Raw genomic sequence first — 4567 nt, 5'->3', positions numbered from 1 at the left:
TTCTCATTCCTCCTGTATTTACCCAGAGTGATGTAGCTAGTGAGTAGGAAAAGGGCCTAAAGAGATGAGGTAGGAGGTAAAAAAGCACAAAACCCAGAAATCATTAACTGTCTTTAACCAGTTCTTATTTTGAGTTTTGTTTTTCTTTTCTTTTTGAGACAGTCTTGCTTTGTTGCCCAGGGTGGAATGCAGTGGCATCAGAGCTCACTGCAGCCTCAACCTCCCAGGTTCAAACAATCCTCCCATCTCAGCCTCCTGAGTAGCTGGGACTACAGGTATGCACCACCATGCCTGGGTAATTTTTAAATTTTTTTTTGTAGAGATTGGGTCTCACTGTGTTGCCCAGGTTGTTCTCAAACTCCTGGGCTCAAGCAATTCTCCTGTCTTAGCCTCCCACAGTGCTGGGATTGCAGTTGTGAGCCATTGCGCCTGGCCTATTTTGTGTTTTCTATGAGTAAGTATATAGTACACCACTGCTGAAACATTATCTCATTAAGCCAGCACCAAGTGGCTTTCCTAGAAGAGGAAACTGATGCTTAGACAGGTTAAGCAACTTACCCTGAACAAGAAATGGAACAGGTTTTTAACCTTCATTTCTCTGACCTCAGAGCCCATGCTCTTTATTACGGCCCTATTCTGTTTCAAGAAAAGCAAAATTTACTTATGGAATAAATGTCAACTGAACTCCTCCTGAAAGTTTATCGGAAGTTGGATTACTCTGGAGATTCTCCCCAACTCCCCCATGGCCATATGGGTTATGTTGTGACATACTCACATATTGCTGCATGTCTGCTCAATGTTCTTTTCTTTCCTTTAATTTTTCTTTTTTTAATTTTACAGATATGGGGTTTCGCCATGTTGGCCAGGCTGGTCTCGAACTCCCGGCCTCAAGTGATCCGCCTGCCTTGGCCTCCGGAAGTGTTGGGCTTACAGGTGTCAGCCACTGAGTGCGTCCCAATGTTCTTGTCTTAATCAGATTCTTTATACTTCCTACTCTCTCTCAAAGCTTCAGATTGCTAATTCTACTCCATGGCATACATTCGTCTTCTGCCCTTGCTGCATAATGACTGACCCTAGGTTTCCAAATTCAGATTCCTAAGAGTGAGATCTGATTGGCCCAGACCATCTTCTTATACCAGGACATAGGTTGCTGGCCAGTCTCTATGGACTGATTAACTTCTCAAGTGCCCAAACACTTAGCTGTGACGGAGGATAGACAGAGCAGTAAATTTCCCTGAGACTATAGTGTAGATGGGCGAGCTTTCTGAAGCTGGACCTACCATGTGCCATTTTAAATAATCTCCCAAACAAGATCTGCCTCCTTCCACCCAGCTTTTTTTCCTGAGATAGGGTCTTGCTCTGTTGCCCAAGCTAGAGTACAGTGGTACAATCATGGCTCACGGCAGCTTGGAACTCCTGGGCTTAAGCAATCCTCCTGCCTCAGCCTCCTGGAGTAGCTGGGACTATAGGTGCATCCCATCACATCTGGCTAATTATTTTATTTTGTAGTGACAGGGTCTCCCTATGTTGCCCAGTCTGGTCTTGAACTCCCAGGCTCAAGTAATCCTCCAGCCTTGGCCTCTTGAAAGTGCTGGGATTACAGGTGAGAGCCACTGCACCCAGTCTCCTTTTCCTTTGACTTGCCTGTTTCTATTAAAGATATTGCCATTCTTCCCACAATCTGGGGTTGAAATTCTAAAAGAATTTTAAAATTCAATAGACTTAATTTTGTTAGAAAAGTAATGCATGCACATGGTAAAATATTCATAATATAAATCAGTATACAGGTTGGAAATTGTCTCCTTTCTACCAAAGATTCTCAAGATCCTCCTAGAGGCAACCATAGCTAACAATTTTTAAAGTATTCTTCAGAAAAAGTCTATATATGTTCAATTTAAATTATTCTCATTTAAATATTATATAACTGGAAGAATACTATAAACACAATGTGTGCCTTGCTTTTCTCATTTACAATAAGCATATCTTTGGTCCTAGTCCATGTTAGCATATATAGATTTTTCCTTCTTTTTTTAAATGGCTTCATAGAACTTCATTGCACATATGTAATTTTGTTTTTTAATCACTGCCTTTTTTTTTTTTTTTTTGAGACAAAGTCTCCCTCTGTCACCCAGGCTGAAATGTAATGGTGCGCTCATGGGTCTCTGCAGCCTTGACCTCCTGGGCTCAAGTGATCCTCCCACCCCAACCTCCCAAGCAGCTGGGACTACAGGCACATGCCACCATGGCTGGCTAAGTTTTCATTTTTGTAGAGATGAGGTCTCACTATGTTGCCCAGGCTGGTCTTAAACTCCTGGGCTCAAGGTGGTCCTCCTGCCTCAACCTCCCAAAGTGTTGAGTTTACAGGCGTGAGCCACGGTGTTGGGACTTCAACCTTCTTTCCTGTTCTGTAAATCAGTCACCCCCCCAGTTCTATGAGTTCTTTAAAGTCTCTCTCACCTCCATCTGTGTCTTCGTAGTTTGCACTTGTTACTTTTTTTTTTTCTTTTCTTTTCTTTTCTTTTTTTTTGACATAGTGTCTCACTCTGATGCCCAGGCTGGAGTGCAGTGGCACAATCTATGCTCACTGCAACCTCTGCCTCCTAGGTTCAAGTGATTCTCCTGCCTCAGCCTCCCAAGGAGCTGGGATTACAGGCACCCGTCACCATACCCGGGTAATTTTCATATTTTTAGTAGAGACGAGGTTTCACCATGTTGACCAGGCTGGTCTCGAACTCCTGACCTCAAGCGATCTGCCCGCCTCGGCCTCCCAAAGTGTTGGGATTACAGGCGTGAACCAGGGCACCCAGCCTGCACGTCTTACTTTTTTTTTTTTGAGACGGAGTCTTGCTCTGTCACCCAGGCTGGAGTGCAGTGGCACGATCGGCTCACTGCAAGCTCCACCTCCTGGGTTCACACCATTCTCCTGCCTCAGCCTTGTGAGTAGCTGGGACTACAGACGCCCGCCACCACGCCTGGCTTTTTTTTGCTTTTTTTTTTTTTAAGTAGAGACGGGGTTCCACCGTGTTAGCCAGGATGGTCTCGATCTCCTGACCTCGTGATCTGCCCGCCTTGGCCTCCCAAAGTGCTGGGATTACAGGTGTGAGCCATCACACCCGGCCACTGCTTACTTTTATTTTTGTTGCTTCATGTATTGGCTCCTAATATCTCTCATTCCCTTCTCTCTCATTCACAATTTATCAAAACAAGTACCAGATTACTATTTTCCTCATTTCCATAATTTTGCTTCTATCCTCAGAAACCTCTTGTGGCTCCCATGCCTACAGTATCAACAATCTCCAGAGCCTAGTCTACTTTGGAGCTTTCACATCTATACAAACGTTCTACTTCAAACTTCTGCTTTGCCATCTTCATGCGTATCACTTCTCTTGCCTGGGCGTTCTACTTCCTGTTCAAACCTAATTTAACTTACCCTTCAAGGTCTACCTCTGTGACCACCTCATGCTGACAGCCCGGTCCACAATTCTCTCTCCTGGGAACTGTTAAACCACTCATTATCTGTATCACTCTTTCACATTTATTAACTTAAAGTAACTAAGAGTTTATTGTTTTTCCTGTCTCCTGAACTAAGATGTTCATTCCTTAGGAGTAGGAGCCGCCTCTGAGACATTTTTGTATCTGACACACACAGCATAAACCCTCATATGTTGATATGTTAAAGAGCCATATGTAGATTGAAACAAGACCTAAAAGTATTAAAAAGAAAAAAAGCCACTTTGAGAAGCCGGGGCTGGTGGATCACGAGGTCAGGAGATAGAGACCATCCTGGCTAACACGGTGAAACCTTGTCTCTTGTAAAAATACAAAAAAATTAGTCGAGCATAGTGGCGGGCGCCTGTAGTGCCAGCTACTCGGGAGGCTGAGGCAGGAGAATGGCGTGGAATCCGGGAGGCGGAGCTTGCAGTGAGCTGAGATTGCGCCACTGCACTCCAGCCTGGGCGACAGAGCGAGACTGCTAAGCCTTTCCAAAGAACTGAAATCCTAGCTGGGCTTGGTGGCTCACGCCTGTAATCCCAGCACTTCGGGAGGCCGAGGCGGGTTAATCATTTGAGGTCAGGGGTTCAAGACCAGCCTGGCCAACGTGGTGAAATCCCATCTCTACTAAAAATTCAAAAAAATTACCCGGGCGTGGTGGCAGGCGACTGTAATCCCAGGTACTGGGAGGCTGAGGCAGGAGAATCGCTTGAACCCAGGAGGCGGAAGTTGCAGTGAGCCGAGATCGCACTGCTACACTCCAGCCTGGGCGATTAAGTGAGACTCCCGTCTCAAAAAAAAAAAAAAAAAAAAAAGAATTGAAATCCTTGGAGATAGTTTATACAAATTTTCCCAAACCTAGCAGTAGATGCCAAAGGTAGCCGCTGAGAACTGAATAAACTCTCAAGTGTTGCAAGAAAGAGAGAAGCTTGCCAGTAAGAGGAAACATGTTTAAAAAGACTAAAAACACCAGCCAAAATGGGACTCAATACCTTAAACAAGTAACACTTCTTACCCAACACTATACCACACGGTAGTAGACTGTTACACAACTTGTCCAGCATATCATCTTTAC

Source organism: Colobus angolensis, unplaced genomic scaffold (genome assembly GCF_000951035.1).
Source record: "Colobus angolensis palliatus isolate OR3802 unplaced genomic scaffold, Cang.pa_1.0 Scaffold74, whole genome shotgun sequence".
Taxonomy (NCBI): Eukaryota; Metazoa; Chordata; class Mammalia; order Primates; family Cercopithecidae; genus Colobus; species Colobus angolensis.
Note: the sequence above shows the minus strand (reverse complement) of the source record.